Source organism: Asterias amurensis, chromosome 7, assembly GCF_032118995.1.
Source record: "Asterias amurensis chromosome 7, ASM3211899v1".
In the NCBI taxonomy this organism is placed as follows: Eukaryota; Metazoa; Echinodermata; class Asteroidea; order Forcipulatida; family Asteriidae; genus Asterias; species Asterias amurensis.
Window position 1 is genome coordinate 5,688,378 of NC_092654.1, and position 18,747 is coordinate 5,707,124.

General features: G+C 40.6%; 2 protein-coding genes across 4 annotated transcripts in view; one reads left to right on the top strand and one right to left on the bottom strand.

Annotated features, from left to right (window-relative positions):
* The window catches only part of LOC139939500 (sialidase-3-like), a 78,720-nt gene extending 74,335 nt beyond the window's left edge, over window positions 1-4,385 (bottom strand). Inside the window, exon 1 of the mRNA XM_071935465.1 lies at window positions 3,833-4,385. The gene's annotated coding sequence lies outside the window, so the exon portion shown is untranslated. The remainder of the gene's footprint in view (window positions 1-3,832) is intronic.
* A 164-nt stretch (window positions 4,386-4,549) lies between these two features.
* LOC139939454 (tubulin delta chain-like) overlaps window positions 4,550-18,747 on the top strand; it is a 116,058-nt gene continuing 101,860 nt past the window's right edge. For all 3 annotated transcript variants that reach the window (XM_071935384.1, XM_071935383.1, XM_071935385.1), the window contains exon 1: window positions 4,550-4,964. The gene's annotated coding sequence lies outside the window, so the exon portion shown is untranslated. The remainder of the gene's footprint in view (window positions 4,965-18,747) is intronic.

An 18,747-nucleotide genomic window follows, 5' to 3' on the forward strand; every position in this document is an offset into this window, starting at 1 on the left:
TATTTTCCCATTCCTCTATATGTTCCAACATCCCTATGTTCCAACACACCTATGTTGCGACACCCGTATTCCAACACCCAGGTTTGACACCCCTATTTTCTGACACCCCTACATTCCGACACCTCTAATATGTTCCAACATCCCTATGTTCCGCACACCTATGTTGCCACACCCGTGTTCCGACACCCCTGTAGTTATTCCCAAACCCCTACTATTTGACTCCTAATATTCCGACACCCAGGGTATTCCGACACCTCTACATGTTGTTCCAGCACATTATTTTCGCACATACTCTGATATATCGTAGGAAAATCTTTTACAGTCCCTAGATAAACATTTTGTGGTTTGACTTGCCAAGCAAAGATTCTCCTCTCCCTTGACCAAAACTTAGAAACACATGAGGCTCCACTGGTTATTTGCACTTGTAAATTATGCAATTTTTAAATATATTTTAGGGCTTTCTACAAGGTACAAAAGAATGTCATAATGTTTGGGCCATATCAAAAAAATTGCCCGACGAAAAAGTTTCATCAAACACTTTTTCAATTCACAATTCATTATGACCAAACCATGTGACTGAACATTCTGCAGAGCATTCTAAAAAAACATACAGGCTTATAGACACGGGACACTACTGGTAATTGTCAAAGACCGGTCTCCTCACTTGGTGGATATCTCAACATGCATAAAATAACAAACCTGTGAAAATTTGTGCTCAATTGGTCGTTGAAGTTGCAAGATAATGAAAGAAAAACACCCTTGTCACACAAAGTTGTGTGCTTTCACAGGCATGCAACTGCCCGTTGACGAAGGCACAACGCAAGTGCAGAGCGAGGCAACCGAAACGCCACGGGACTTGAGACCAACAATGGTACCCGAGAAAATGTTGAGGTTTATTATGCTCTAAGGTGCATTGTTAGCATGCTAGGCTTATTTTACATTTTTGTAGTTTTTTGTTGTTGCTCCGATCATTTTTTTTAAAACGCGGAAGAATTGCATGCCTGCTTTCAGACGCTTGATTTCGAGACCTCAGATTCTTTATGTGAGGTCTCAAAATCAAATTTAAGGAAAATTACTTCTTTCTCAAAAACTCTGTTACTTTAGAGGGAGCCGTTTCTCACAGTGTTTTATACTATCAACAGCTCTCCATTACTCATACCAAGTAAGGTTTTATGCTAATAATGATTTTGAGTCATTACCAATAGTGTCCACTGCCTTTAAGGCTTTGACTCCAGCTTATGTTCTGTGTTCCTTGTACAGCCATGTGCCAAATATAGTTTTATAAATCTGGAGAATTGTTTGTTGTAACCCTCATTCATTATTGTTATTAATATTAAAATTTAAACATTGGCTTGGTGATTCAATTATCACTGTTCTTCATTCATACGGATTTGAAAGCCAATATTATAACACCGTAAAATTAGGGCGTTATAACGCCATATTAGGGTGTTATGATGCCGTAAAATTAGGGTGTTATAATGCCGTATAAGGGCGTTATAGCGCCCTATTAGAGCGTTATAACGCCGTTAAATAGTATACAAATAACGAATGTTTATCAGTGCAATGGTGCGAATATGTTCATGAGTTGAAAGATGGAATGTTCTATTCAACGAGGCGGTGCACTATAGCACTATAGATGTCATTTTGATTGGAGGATACAACTTTCAAAACAAACAAAGCTTCTAAAGGCCTACAACTTTTAATTGTGAAATTACACCTGATGTGATATGGGACTACTTTATCCTGCCCATGTGTATCGTACACCAGTGTTATCTTCCCTTCTATTAAGTGGTATGAAAGAATAAAGACCGTTGGTCAGGAGCTAGGCAATCAACCATCGTAATCGCCTTAATTACTTCCTAGACACATATCACTTCAACACCGTTTCTTTTGGGTCGGCCTGTTGGATTCAACAGTGACAATGTGCGTTCGGTTACTTACCTATATTCCGACACCCCTATGGTCCGACACCCCTATAGATGTTCCGACAATTCAGCCTACCGGTATATTCCGACACCCCTATATTCCAACACCCCTATTGTTCTGACAACTGAACCTATATTCCGACACCCCTATTGTTCCTACAAGTTGTTTTTGCACATTATTACTCTGTTGATCAATAACAAAAACACAACTTGTATTACGCCAGGTTTCCCAGTAAATTTCGGCCAGGATTAGGTTTGAACACTCATAAGATGAATTTGTACTGTTTTAAAAAGTGATAGAATCACGCATGCATTATTCACTTTTTGTGGTTACACACGAGTACCACGAGGTAGCTGGCAATAAAATACTTGGTACTTTGCTATTGTTAGATGCGTGTCCGTGTTGATAACATTTCATGAGCCTTCAATTGATAAAAATGGCAACCCTCTCCTGCGTTTATTGTGACGATGTGTAATTTCTTTCTTTTGCCCCCCCCCAAAAAAAAATAATAATACTAAATAATTAAGTCCTACCACCCCCCTCCATTACTCAGTCCTCTTTTAAACCAAAGTTGCTAATTTTTAATAGCAGAATAACACTTGTTTTACAAATTAAACTCCTTTGTGGGACTACATGTACATAAAGATAGGTTACCGGTACATTCATGGACTAAATTGCGGTCATGTGTAGTTTCTTCAGGTCACACCTTTTTTCTTAAAAAAAATGGCTAACACAAAATATTGGTGCAGGTTGTCAGAACATAGGGGTGTTTGGGTGGTTGGAATATAAGGGTGTTGGAACATAGGGGTGTCGGAACATAGGGGTGTCGGAACATCTATGGGGTGTCGGAATATAGGTTGAATTGTCGGAATATAGGGGCGTCGGAACATAGGGTTGCGGAACATAGAGATGTTTGAATATCATAGAGCTATATAGGCCTATTGACTAGAGCGCTAACACCCCGTTATACACGCACTAATGTTTTGAAGCCGTGTGGGCGCATCCATGTTTAATGTACAAACCAATACAAAAGCTTGAAATTTTGTACGACAATTGTACGGCTATTTGCATGATAGTGCGTTTGCTCTTTTCTTTGTGTCATCGAACCAAAAAATGCAGCGAATGTGAACGCACAATCTGCTGAGGAGCGTGCAAATTGCGAGCGTCATGTGCGTCATGTTTATAGGGCGCGTATACTTTTTTTTTCAGTACGTCAATCAAGTCAAACTTACGGTTTTCGTAGCGCGGACGTACGCGAATGGGCAGTCGCGTACGGAAGCGCACACGCCGAATTAAAAAAAATCGCGGCAATGTGTGTTCTCTTATCAAGTCACGCAACACATAAAACATGTCTGCGCCTAGGGTGGCCTCAAAACGCAGAGCAAGTTAGCGCTCTAGTCAATATATAGCTCTAGTCTATGCGGAACAATAGAGCAGTCATCACTGTGCGTTCTGTACAGCTTTTTGAGACACGCATATAAACAGACGCCGAATGATGTGCCTTGCAGAAACACTGCTGCGTTGCCAAAGACACGCGCACACAGTTTGATGTTTTTTGCTCAGCGTGCAATAAAGTTGCGATAACGTAAACACTCCTGCTGTCAGCAGGAGGGTTACGTAATTGCAACTACGTGCAATAGTACTTTTCGGATGGAACGAAAAATGCATGGTGGTGAGTGACTCAGCGTGCAATTTGCTATCACATGACTGAAAATCCTCCAATCAAATGGAAAGGATCTGCTTGCCATGGGTGTTACTGTTATATAACTATAAATATTATAAGTTATAAAGCGTTATAAACGCTATATTTTATAAAAACCATATTTTAGATATTTATACTTTTATAGGCCTAACAAAATAATAAAATTGCAAACAACATTGAAATTACCACAAAAATCCAACTCACCAAAATTGAAATAGTGTTCGCTTGAGTGTCCCGTTTTATATTTCTGAAATGTCTGAATGTACGATCGCCTTCTTCAACAAGTTCAGGTTTGTTTCTTTTTGAATTGAATTGAGAAAAAGAGAAGAATCGTGGAATGCAAACAACCACTAGGCCTACCCACTAGCTAGGCCTAGTCCTTATTTTTTACTTTTTCCATGTTGTCATGGTTGTGGTGCGACACACATATGAGAGAAAGCCTTAAAGGACGTTTTTTCTTGAACCCCCCAAAAAATCGATTATTAAAACTTAAAAGACGGCACCGGTAAAAAAAAAGTAGTTGAGAAGAAGCACGCAAGTTGGGACGGCCATCCGTCGACTTGTCTTAGTCCTAAAAAAATTCAACGTGCGATCGAGTGAGTTGTCCAAAAACGGTCGAGTTGTCAGACGCCATGCCACCACAGGAGTTGAATTTGTCTGATACTTGAAATCAAGTCTAACAACCAGCATCTGACTTCATAGCTGCACGCGTAGCCTTATTTTTCAAGGCGTGGCGGTACCTCCAGATATAAACGCACGAATAAAGACCAGCGCTGGTGGTGGGGTTCGTGTGTGATGTTTGGGGTCGTGCTTAAAATGACATCTGGGGGTGCAGCATGCGCCCTGACTAAAGGCTACGCGTGCAGCTGTGAAGTCAGAGATGCTGATTAGACTTGATTTCAAGTATGAGACTAGAAAAACACAGCGACAAGACTCGTAGATGGACCATAATCGGCAGTATTTTTCGATAAACAAACAAAACGAATAAAAGCCCTTTTAATAAAGTTGAATGTCGTGACATTGATTTTCTGTTTGACATAAATTCCAGTACAAAAAGGTGTGATTAGTGACGTGCATGACGACGTGCGAATGAAATTCATCACTTGAGGGGGCTGTTTTTTGTTTATATTGTTTTCAAGTTGTTCACTAAAAAAAGTTGCTGGGTACCAAGAGTTTGTCAAATCAATCTGTCACTCACGAAAGATGAGCGTGGAGGCAAAATAGTATAGTAGCATTGGACAGTAGCGGACAGTAGCGACAACGTAGTCGTTACCCTCCTCCCTCCCGACGGCAGTGTTTAACTGTGTAAACTGCTAGTGCTAGGTGTACTCGGCAGGTAAGCCTAAATTTTCTTTTGTTTTTTTGTTACTATTAATAAGGGAATCAATGTGTGGTGAAGATTATCCAAGAGGTTTTCAACTAGTGGTTTAATCCCAACGAGGCATGGTTCTTGATAATTTTACCGAGACGAGTCGAGGTAAATTATCAAGAACCATGCCTCGGCAGGTTTAAACCACTAGTTGAAAACCAATTCAACACACTTTGATTCCCATTCATAAATACATTTTCGGTCAAAAAACATCAACACTTTTGGTCAAAAGTAAAATAAATGCAAAAATTATAATTTTCAGTGATTTCTTTCAACAAAATGGTTCCCTTCAGCTATGAAATGGTTAGGCCCTCCGCCGCCCTTGGGTATAAACAACTCCTTATATGGGAATGCTGTGCGCGTCGCGTGTATCGCCTGATGTGGCACAACTGTCCCGGCAGTTGCTCTCAACCAATAGGAATGAAGAAACTGTCTTATATAAGCACATGTGGTGCAAGTTCGTGTGTCAAGCCCATGTTTCAACACTTTTTACTGGTCATAAACAAAGGTTTATACACACCCACGTGACGTGCTCTCCACCAGTAGGAAAAGCGAAACTGTCTGAGGTATTTATGAATATTGTATAATAATGTATTCAACATGTTCGAGGTGTCCCTTATTTAAGTTATAGCCAGCCCACCTTGTTGAGCTGTAATAAATTGGCTCTCTTTTAACATCGGTCTCATGAGCCATTTACAGCTCAACAAGGTGGGCTAGGTGTCCCTGAAATCGATGCAAATCTTTTTCCTCTCTGCACGAGTTGTATTGTAAACAGGGTTATCAAAACTGGACACTTCGGCACCTCGCAAACTCGGCACCTGCAACTTGGCATCTTGCACACTCAGCACCCACTCGGCACCAAGAATGTCGGCACCATATAAACTCGGCACTGGCCTTCTATTGACTAACAAACTCGGCACCAAGCAATATCACCCTGAAGAGTCAAGTGGTTAAAAATAAAGTAACGTATGTGTACTTAACACAATACAAAATTGTTGTAAACGCTTTTAATGGCAAAATACTAGTGGGAGTTTCAAGATAGAATTCCAAACTTTCGTAAAAATTTGGGCCCCCAAAGTTAGGGTGGGATAGGATAAGGGTTTAGGGGTTAGTTTTAGGGTAACTCATCGGGTTGTCCGACGGACAAGTTGTATGACATCCGTTAACAGTCACTAGAAACAATTTTTGTGGTTTGACTTACCAAGCAAAAATCTCCTCCTCATTAACCAAAACTTAGAAACATGTACGGCTTCACTGGCAAGCTGCACTGTGACTTGTATATTTATAATGCAAAAAGTTTTGGTATTTTAAGCATTTGCAAGGTACAAAAATGTCATAATGTTGGGGCCATGTCTGACAATTTGCCCGGCGAAAAAGTTTCATCAAACACTTGTTGTCAATTCACAATTCCTGATGATAAAATCATGTGACTCAAAGAACATTCTGCTGAGCAAAGTACAGAGGCAAGTTAAAGAAGCCATGTAGGCCTATCGTATCATTTTGTGATTAGTCTGGAGAAATTTTGTTTTGTAACCCTCATATCAAAATGTCATTCTTATAAATATTAAAATTTAAACATCGGATTGGAGATTCAAAGATCACTGTTTATTTACACAAAAACTAAAATAAAGAAAAAATAAAATATCAAGTGAAATCTGTTTTGTGTGTTCTTTTGTGTTTCTTTATAATTACTATAAATGTTAAGAAACATAAAAAGACGCAAAACTAAATAAAAACCAGATTTGCAAGCCAAGAATTATTACCCAAGTCTTCTGTTTCAAAATGAAGGTTGAAAATTAGAAAATTCATATAAAGAACTACGTAATTCCCCCGTTGGTCATGCATAAAGATTTTACACTTACAACACGTGTAGTATGCAGTGCAGAGTCACGCTCGAGTGATTGGGCCATGTGTTCTTCGTGTATAGTCTGTGTTCAAGGCGGTTTCAGCATACATTTTCCTTTCGGTTAGTTAGTCTCTTCTACAGTTGTCAATATATCATAAGTTTATTTCCTCAACTACATCAGCCATTTTGACAATCTATACACCATATGAAGGGGATCTACGTTCTTCACAAAAGCGGGTATGTTTGTGAACTTATCTTGACTTTTTGACCTCTCTATTCCGGAAGTGACTGTAAAATACTATGAAAAGGTGCTATTTAATAAATGGCTTTTAGGTTGCTTGGACATAGTCATAACTTTTTGTCATTACTCGTGACATCACCCCACCGATTGTCTCAAACTTGTCTCTGTTATTCTACCTGGATTATCAGACCATTATGCAGTCATGTGTAGCTTGAGTCTGTGCAAGCCCAAAGTCCCAACCGTTACTGTAAAGAGCCGACAATGGAAACATGTGAATTCTCCTGAAGTGTTCCGCGACATAGAAACTCATTTAGCAAAGCTAGAAGTTGATCATGACTGCTTGGATTCCTATGTCAGCCAATATGAGAGTACTGTCAGTTGCATCTTGGATAAATACGCACCTTGGAAAACAAGATCAGTCAAGGTCCGAACTGAAGTCTCCTGGTTCAATGATGATATTCGTACAGCAAGAAAGATCTGTCGTCAACTGGAGCGAAAGTGGCGGAAAAATGGCAAATTGGAAATACAACGACAAGAATATCACAACCAATGTTAAGTAGTTAGGAATTTGATCAACCAGGCAAAGATCACCCATTACTCATCTCAAGTACAAGAATTCTCAGGAGATGAAAAGAAGCTTTTCAAGATAATTGGTAAGTTGTTGCTCAAACCCAAAACCCCTGTCCTTCAACTTGCCACAACTTCAACCAGAGTGTAGACTATCTGTGTTTGAGCCTGCCACTGTTGCTGAGATTCAAAGGGTTGTTATGAAATCTCCTTCAAAATCCTGTGAGCTGGATCCATTGTCAACATCCATGATGAAGCAAAACATATACTTGTATTCAGTGCCATACATTTCCATCGGTGGTGCTCGGATAGCTCCCTCGCTGAAAGCTCGGAACTTAGGGGTTATTGTTGATTCATCGATGACTCTTCAGCCACACATCAACAACATTGTTCGTCTGTCATCATATCACATCAGGAATATAGGTAATTTTCGCAAGTACTTGGACAAAAGTACCACTGAAAAGGTCATTCATGCATTTGTTACTTCTCGTCTTGACAACGGCAATACTCTTCTCTATAGTCTTCCTAACAACCAGATTTCCAGACTTCAACGCCTCCAAAATACTGCTGCCCGCATTGTGACACTGTCTAGAAAATCCTGTTCTATCACCCCCATTCTGAAACAACTTCACTGGCTCTCGATATCTCAACGAATCATCTTCAAGCTGATGCTCATTGTTCACAAAGCTCTCAATGGCAAGCCTCCCCACTATATATCTGAACTGCTTCAAGTTTACACTCCATCAAGGAATCTTCAATCAAGTTCCATGCTTCTCCTCATTGAACCCAAGTCTCGGCACTCATGGAGTCACAGGTCTTTTTCTTCAGCTGCCCCACACATCTGGAACTCTCTACCACTAAATCTTAGATCTTCTCTTTGTACCACAAAATTCAAATCTCTTCTCAAAACTTATCTTATGTCACAGGTTTTCAAAGATTAATTTTGTTGTGTCTGTTTTCTTTGTATTTTGTTTTGTTTGTTGGTTTTACTGCGCCTTGAACACCCAGAAGGGTGGATACGTGCGCATTACAAGTCTTATTATTATTATTATTATCCTTGCCTATATTACATTTGTCCTTAGATTATTATTATTATTATTATTTTTATTATTATTATTATTATTATTCTCGTTCTCGTTATCGTTATCGTTATCGTTATCGTTATCGTTATCGTTATCATTATTATTATTATAGTATTTAACGTCCTCTATCCACCTTTTAAAGATAAACTGTCTCTTGCCAATGATATGGGTAGTTTTTTTGGTAAGAAAAATATATAATATTCATGCTAAACTTGATGACTTGGAAGTTTCAACCTCTGTGGACAGGCCGTTATATTTTACACCTGAAACAATGTCCAGTAATATCCTGTTTGATAGTTTCATACCATTAACCGAGTCACAGGTAAAACAGCTTGTTGTCAATTCTTCTAAGGGATCATGCGCTCTGGATCCCATGCCTACTAACCTTGTGGGTGAGTGCCTTGATGTTTTGCTTCCAGTAATTACCAACATTATAAACTCATCATTAGTTTCTGGTACATTTCCTACTGACTGGAAAGAAGCTTTAATATGTCCTTTATTAAAAAGAAACCCAATCTTGACATGAAATTAAAAAACTACCATCCAATCAGTAACTTACAATTTATTTCCAAATTAACTGAGAGAGCTGTTTGTGACCAACTTTGTAGTCACATGTCAAAGCACTCCATGTTTCCGCTTCTCCAATCATCTTACCGGAAGCATCACAGTACTGAGACGGCTCTTATTAAGGTTAAAACTGATTCACTGATGAGGATGAATTCCCAACATGTTATTCTGCTTGTCCTTTTTAGACCTTAGTGCAGCGTTTGATACTGTTGATCAGGTAATTTTGCTGAAACGTCTTCAGTCTAAATGTGGAGTCACTGGCAAGGCCCTTGATTGGTTCTCGTCCTATTTACTACACATATGTCCATTCAAGGTACTGTTACAGATGGGCTTTCTCTCCCCCTTATCCTATTCCTTTTGTTATGACATATTTGTTGGTCTTTAAGAACATCTGTGGTATTTGGCAAAACAGGTCAGTCTGTTTCACAATGTGTTTAGATGTTATGCAACGGTCATAATGTAACATTGTGTCCTAAATGTGTTGACACTCCAAACTTATTGTTAATGTGCAGTGGACATAATGTTTAGTATAATTGCCCACTGCATTGTGTGATGTTTCTAGCCTATAAAATACTGGCTATGCCTCTTGCTGGGTTACACTCATCACTCCGCCACCACTGAGTCAGCCAGGGGCTCTGCCCAACTCAAACATTGATGGGTGTCACCACTCCAACCGTCGGCCACACCATTGTCCAGTATTGGTGTTTCAGCCATATTCCAGTTATAGAGACAGTCAGTCACAACTGTGCTCTTTCTCCTTCAAGTTGATGGTTTGAACCAACCAGTTCTTGCACAGAGACAGTCAGTCAAAACTTTATCATCGTGAATATAATCGCTGGTTAGGTATCACTCTTCCTTGTCAAATAAATGTCTCTGTCGTGCCTTAGTTCCTTTTTGACATTGTAATGAATTAGGCGCACGCAACAGTACCTTATCAGAGAAGTTTAACATCAACTGTGGTGTTCCTCAGGGATCCTGCTTAGGACCATTTTTATTTATTGTCTCTAAATTGTTTGACATCGCTGAGCATCATCTGCCTGATGTCCATTGCTATGCCGATGACACTCAGCTGTATCTATCTTTTAGACCCGACGACGACAAATCTTGTCAAGCTGCTGTGACTATAATCGAAGATTGCATTAGGAACATCAGGCAATGGATGATACATGACCGGCTTTTAATTAATGATGCTAAAAGTGAATTTTTGATCATCGGATCAAAGCAGCAATTGAAGAAAATTAATACTTCCAATATAATGATAGGTGAAGCTACTGTTTTTCCTACAACATGTGTTTGTAACTTGGGGTCTTGGTTTCGATTCTGAAATTGCAATGAACACCCACATCAATAAATCTTGCTCTGCAGCCTTTTTTCATCTTCACAACATCAAATGCATTAGTCAGTTCCTTACACAAGACTCTCTTTTAACACTCATTCATGCATTTGTGACCAGTCGTCTTGATTATTGTAATAGCCTTTTGTATGGTCTGCCAAAGTCACAAATAGCTAAACGACAAAGGGTTCAAAACGCAGCTGCCAGAATTGTTACGAACACACATCGATTTGATCACATCACACCTATACTTCGTCAATTACATTGGCTGCCTGTTTTGTACAGGATTCATTTTAAAATCCTGTTGTGGACATTTAAAGCTCTTATGGTCTTTCTCCAATCTTGTTTCCATCCGGAAAGTATCTTCTTATAAACTTAGGTTAGGGAATGATGGTATTTTGTTGGAGTATCCTTCTGGTAAAATGTTGACTACATTTTGTGATAGGGCTTTTTCTGTGACAGCCCCTTTAGCTTTTGAATGCGCTACCGCTTCACATACGTAGCGGCCTGTCACCAGAAACTCATCTCTTTTAAATGTAATATAAAAACCTATCTTTTTAAAACCGCTTTTTAGCTTTTTAATGTCTTATTTTATTGTCACCTTGCCAGTTAGTTTAGAATTTTAGCATAGATAGGGTTAGAGGCATCTGTCTCCTGAAAAGGTCAAAACATTACCCATGCCAGCAGAGATAGGCCTATGTAATAAGTAACTAATTAGTTCTCTGTTGGCGGGAAAGACGTATCCCCATACTTCTGTTTGGGCACTTGCCTGGTGACCAGTCTTTTTTCTTTGTCTTTTTCTTCCACTCTGTGCTTGTTAACATGTGTTCTGCGCCTCTGATCATTTTGTATGTAAGGGGCGCAATATAAATTTTAAATATTAGGCCTATTATTACTATTATTATTATTATTAAGCCTGTGAAAATTTGGGCTCAATCGGTCACCGAAGTTGCAAGAAAATGATGAAAGAAAAAACACCCTTGTTGGACGAATTTGTGTGCTTTCAGATAGGAATAAAATATTTCTAGCTAGAAGTCTTTTATTATTTTAGTGAGAAATTACCTCGTTCTCAAAAACTACGTTACTTCAGAGGGAGTCGTTTCCCACAATGTTTTATACTATCAACAGCTCTCCAATGCTCGCTACCAAGTCAATTTTTATGCCCCGCCGGCGAAGCCAGCCGAAGGGGCATATATAGTGTTTGCTTTGTCCTTCCGTGTGCATGCGTGTGTGGGTAGGTATCCACATTCAAACCGGGGACCTATAACAAAAGGGACAATAGGTCCACGGTTGCTATCATAAAGGAAATCATTGTGGTCCCAGGTTGCTATCACAAAGAGTTGAAAAAAGGAGGGTCCCCGATTGCAGGTGTTTACACAGTGTGTGTGTGTGTGCACATCATCCTTGTCCGAGCGATATCTCAAGAAGGACTTAGTGTATTAACTCCAAACTTGGTTTGTGCATTGGTCATGGGATCCCCCAGAAGCCTATTGTTTTTGGACTCCCTCAGATAAATATTAAGCTCATATATGGCTAAAACAAAAGAAATGTTGTCCGAGCGATATCTCAAGAAGGACTTGGCATATCAACTCCAAACTTGGTTCGTGGATTGGTCATGGGATCCACCAGAAGCCTACACATGGCCTATTGGTTTTGGACTCCCTCAGATAAATATTACCGGTAAGCTCATTATGGCTAAAACAAAAGAAATGTTGTCCGAGCGACATCTCAAGAAAGACTTGGCGTATCAACTCCAAACTTGGTTTGTAGATTGGTCATGGGAACCCCTAGACGCCTATTGTTTTTGGATCCCCTCAGATAAATATTAAGCTCGTTATGGCTTAAACAAAAGAAATGTTGTCCGAGCGATATCTCAAGAAGGACTTGGCATATCAACCCCAAACTTGGTTTGTAGATTGGTCATGGGATCCCCCAGAAGCCTATTGTTTTTGGGCCTCCTCAGATAAATATTTTGCTCATTTTGGCTAAAACAATAACTCAAAAAGGACTTTGTGTAGCAACTCCTATCTCAGCGGGGCATTTGTATTGTTAACACACCATTCTTGTTAAGTTAAAATTTGTTTTGAGTAACTACCAAACGTGTACCTTGTCATTTCATTTTTTGTGTTTTCAATTTCTTTTGCACAAGTAAAAATAGACAGGAAAATCATCAACCCTACCCTTACTCTGAAAATTCTAAATCAAAAATTTCATGTAACTTGGATGATACCACCAACCTTGTCCACCCATCAGATTAACTTTTTCTTTCAATCGCCCGCCGCCGCCGGGCGAGTCAACCTAAATTCTCGATCGCCCGCAGGTTTTTTCACTAGCCTGCTGCATGAATGATTTTAAAAAATTAAAAAATGAAACTAAAAAAGACATTAAAAAAAACACGGAAGTGAAGTCCCTAAAATTTGACGACTTTATCTCTTAATTTATGCCAAAAATTATCCATTTTCCATCAACAACCATTTGAATGAACTTGTTGTTTGAGAATCGGTTGTTTTAAACATGTTCTTATCTCTGTTTGCAACAAATCTTCGTGTATCAATGATCGGTCAACACATTCTACCTCCATGGTCAACAGCACACATTGGGAAATAATAATAACGCCCTCTGTTGGCAGAAGTTGTCTGTGTTATTGGAATTCCTCCAAGGCTGTGCATTGTGCACACAGTCTGCAGGCCTAATGCAAAACGTACCAGTTCTCTACTCTTTTCGTGAGCGTGTACTGTGAAGAAGACTATCCAAGAAGATTATGAATATGGATTTATTAACAGGCTAGCCATCAACGGCCAATCACAGCGTGCGGAATCTTGGTTAAAATGGACTTCGGACTGTGTGTGTTATGTGCTGTGCATGCTGCGTGGACCATGCAGTGGGCGACCATGTGAGTATTATCATGTGGTTTTCTGCATCATGGATACTACACGCACGCTGTGAAACACTATCACAGCAAGTTTCAGCTATCTGTGATGGACTGACATCAGCTACCAACGGTGTCCCCTTATCACCATTGCCATCACTCTCAACAACCCTTGACCACCTTCGACCTGTTACTGTTGAGGAAGTTAAGTCCATTATTGACAAATCTCCTACAAAGACGTTAACCTCGATCCCATGCTTACTGACCTCTTGAAAAAGTGTCTCCCAGCCGTTGTGCCCGCCATCACTTCCATCATTAATGCAAGCTTGAAGTGTGGTGTTGTCCCTGCCTCTTTGAAGATAGCCAATGTACATCCAGTGCTTAAGAAACCTGGCTTAGATCGTAACTCTTTTCAAAACTTCATGCCCATATCGAATCTACCTTTTCTCTCCAAGGTTTTGGAACGTGTCGATTTCTCTTAACTCACTGATCATCTTGATGACAACCAGTTATCGATAACCACCAATCAGCATATCGAAGTAACCACAGCGTCAAGACTGTCTTAGTGGGTTTGACTGATAACATCTTGCGAGAGATGGACCATGGTAGGGTGACTGCACTGGTTCTTCTCGATGTTTCAGCGGCATTTGACACCGTGAAGCATCCTGTCTTGGCTGAACGGCTGGAGACCTTTATATCACATCACTGGCACTGAAATGGTTTAGTTCTTACCTTAGCGACCGTCATCAGTGTATCTCTGTCAATGGCACAAGATCCCCTCAAACTCCTCTAACACATGGCGTCCCCCAAGGCTCTGTCGGAGGACCGCTCTTGTTTTCTGTTTACACACAACCACTTGGAGCTGTCATCCGTTTCGCATGGAATCAACTTCCACTCATACGCGGATGACTTTCAGTTATTCATCTCATTCTCCCCAACCGATGACATCCTGGTTTCAGCACTAAACCGCTTGTAGCAATGTGTGTCAGATGTCAAACAATGGACGTCACATAATAACCTCAAACTAAACGACGACAAAACCGAATTCATGCTCCTTGGTTCCAAGTCCACCCAGAGGAAAATCTCTTCTAACCAACCCATCAATATTGGAGATTCGGAGATCACCCCAAGGAGAAGTGCCATAACCTGGGTGCTGTCATTGATTCAGGGATGACCTTCAATAGCCATATTTCTTCCATTTTATGCAAAGGTGTTCGTTTTCAGCGGCATAATCTGTCACACATCCACAAGTACCTCACTCGCAAGTTGACTGGACTTTGCGAACGCTATCCTGATTCACCTACCAGATTATCAAATCCATCGCCTTCAGAACTCCGCCGCCAGATTAGTTACACTTACCAAAGAAATCTTGGCACATATCCCCTGTCCTCAATGCACTTCACTGGCTTCCTGTACATCAGCGAATAGTCTTCAAGGTGTTGGTTCTGGGTTTTTGCACTCTCCATGGTACAGCACCAACCTACCTACAAGAGCTGCTACAACAACATGAACTAAACCGACGCCTTGGCTCCTCTGACACAAACCTTCTCCGAGTACCCCTCTCTCATCAATCCTGGGGATACAAACTCCATCCATATTTCAGTTACGCGTGTGACATGGAAAATCGCTAATTTCTTTGTTAAATTACTAACTAATTCTTAGAATTTTTTTTTCACATTTGGTTTTAAAACTTATCTAATTCAAATCAAAGACACTCAGTAAACCAGATTTATAAACAGTTGTTTGATAAAAGTCACTGCTAATAATTCCCCAGTCAATTTAGGGATAAAAAACAATTTTTCTAAATTAAAATCAACTTCATGTTAACTTATGCAAATTAGGGATGGTGGTTGTAAAAAAAAAAATTTGTTCAAGAAACTTCAGGTAGTGCTTTAAAAACAAATGACAAAAAGTTAATATCATCAACTTATTTTTTTTCAAAAAAGTTTCACATTCCAGAGAATGGCTCGAGAGCTGTTGATAGTATAAAACATTGTAAGAAGCGGCTCCCTCTGAAGTAACGTAGTTTTCAAGAAAGAAGTAATTTTCCATGAATTTGATTTTGAGCCCTCAGTTTTTTTTAGGTCTAGAAATCAAGCATCTGAAAGCACACAACTTCGTGTGACAAGGGTGTTTTTTCTTTCATTATTATGTGCAACTTCGACGACCAATTGAGCTAAAATTTTCACAGGTTTGTTATGTTATGCATGTTAAGATACACTAAGTGAGAAGACTGGTATTTGACAATTACCAATAGTGTCCAGTGTCTTTAAACAAAAATAATGATAAAACAAAGTTTCCTCAGAAGGTAATTTTGTCAAACAAAATATTATTTTTGAAATATTTTGTACTTTTTTAGGTAATGATTATGTGAGGAATTAGTAGAATTTATTGCTTGACTAGTCGCAACTCAATTAGCTGTGACATTGATACTAGTCGCAACTCTTTAACTCCCATTGCCCAAGATGCATCGGGACATATTGTTGCCACAGGCGCAATAAAGTAAAATTCGTGCTGAAAGGATTGAAGGATTGTGTCACTGATGTCTGGTTGTGTTTTGTAATTATGTTGTCGTGAATAGTCGTGAGCGATTAAAGTGGTTAATCAAGCAGGAAGTCATGACTACTTTTGTAGTAGTTGAGGCAGCACGATTAACCGAGTGAGTTGAATAGCGATAGTCGCGACTCGACTATAAGCAATCAAAAGTTGCAATTTCCCATGAGTTACGCTTTAGTTCTAAAGAAGATTCTAATGTTCCTTCTAGTTACGCTTAAAGCCCGGTTCATACTTCCTGTTAATGCGAATGCAGAAGACAAGGCAGAGAGTACAGGAAGTACTACCGAACACAGGATACCTTTTGGTGCGGGGAGCGTCAACGGCTTGGTATCCGCCGGTGCAGGGAGCACCACTGAAGAAGGCCACTGAAGACAGAGTATCCGAAGGTGCAGGGAGCACAACAGAAGACAGGGGATCCGTTGGTGCTGGATGCACAACAGACATAGCAACTACCATTGACGGGAGTGTCACAGACATGGGACCAGTTGGCACCACCCCGGACAGATCATCCGCCGGCACACAGATTGGGGATCCGCCTGCGCCACAGACAGTAGAGGACCCACCGGCACAGACAGAGAACCCGCCAGCATGGACAGGGGATCCGCCGGCAAGGACAGGGGATCCGCCGGTACCACAGACAGCGGACCCGCCGGCATGGACAGGGGATCCGCCGGCAAGGACAGGGGATCTGCCGGTACCACAGACAGCCGACCCGCCGGCATGGACAGAGGATCCGCCGGCAAGGACAGGGGATCCGCCGGTACCAACAGAGAACCCGCCGGTACCACAGACAGAAGACCCGTCGGCATGGACAGGGGATCCGCCGGCACAGACAGGGGATCCGCCGGTACCACAGACAGGGGATCCGCCGGCACCACAGACAGAGAAGGACCCGCCGGCACCACAGACAGAAGACCCGCCAGCACCAACAGAGAACCCGCCGGTACCACAGACAGCGGACCCGCCGGCATGGACAGAGGAGCCGCCGACACCAACAACTAAGGACCCGCCGCCAGCACCACACATGGAATCCGAACAGAATGTTTCAAGTGCTCGACTATATGGCCCAAGTTCGCAGCTGAAGGCGCCGAAGCTAGAACAGTGTACGACGAACAATGACTGGAGAGAAGTCCTCTCTTGGATGGACATTGTTTTGTTTTGAGGAAATCTTCGAGGAACACTGAACTGTTGCGGAACATTTTTTTGGTTTTGTATAGTCGGGTCGTCGCCATTGGTCTGTTGTATTTTTGTTTGATTTCTGTGTGACCAGTTTGGGGACCAGAAACAATATTGATCAACATCCTTTGAGGACACCCATCATTGTTTTCTAGACAAACTATTGATTGATGCTTTTGCTTGAAAGTAGATAACAAATCAACCTGTAAATAATGTGTTGTTGCGGGAAGCCCTGTCGATTGTGGATCCTTGCTTGATTCTGTGTCCCCAAGTTGTGGACTAGAATCGTCATCGATCACCATTGCCCGAGGAAACCCCATAAATTGTTTTGCTTTATGAATGTGCTTTATATGTATCAAAGCTGTTACAGCTATTCCGGAGAATAGGCTGATTCTAAGAAGGGGGGCAATGTAATGAACTGAAACTGTACGACCCGCCGGTGCATTGGAGTGGCTCCGCCAGATCCTGGAGGACAACGCTCCCAGGCAGCTGGATTGAACTCTTGGTGAACTGTTCAGTGATTGGACGAACTATCTGCGCAATTGTTGATGTAGGCCTATAACATTGTATAACATATTGATAAGAGATTATTCATGTGCGCTGACCAGATGCGTTGTTTTGGCGCCCTTTTTAGCAATGTATTGTGTATGACTAAGTTGTGTAGCCAGACTAAATGTTGAGTTCAGTGAGTGAGCATTGAATAAGTTGTCCTCGAAGTATTAAATAAATCAGTGTGTTTCCTATTGAACGGAATTTGAGTTTGTTTGTTTTTCTGTTTGCGTTTGGCTACAGAGCAAACAAGGACCCTGGCAGTACGTTACAGTATACTAGGCAATACTATTATGTGCTAAGCAAGAATAGTATTTGGGAAAGCTGACCCTTGACCGCTTTTGGGTTTCTAAATAATTTTTCACTAATTACGTGGTATTTGTATTTTGATGATTTTTTTTTACATCAACCATTCAAACAAATTTTATCTAAGATTCTGCACCACAAAATTACATAAATGGTGAGCCGGTGTGTCCCTTTATTAGCTTTGATGCACCATTTTTTTGCTATTAGTTGTTGTACTAATGTAAAAACAAACTAAATTATAGCTTTTGATCCATACTATTTCTGAATAATGCTCAGACGGCGGCAATTCATCCCAATTACCACCAGCATCGTCAAGGGTGGATCCAGACAATAACTGTTATTATTTTTTGTTTAATGTTATTTTTTTTGGGGGGGGGGGGCAAATCTATTAAAGATGGAGCATGCAAGTGGGGAACAAGAAGCCTTTTACAGGTAGGGCTTGAGAAAATGTTTGCATTCTAGATGCTTTGTGGTTCAATCTTCGGGCCACTAAGAGGCATAATGAATGGAACAGAACATAAAGTCTTTAAAATGTGACCAGCAGTAGAACCGTTTGGGTTAACTAACAGCATCTGCAGGTGGGAATCTACGACACAAACTTTGGGAGCAAATCTGTCAAAGAGTTAACATGTGAGTGTGAGTCCTTTACCATGTTTAC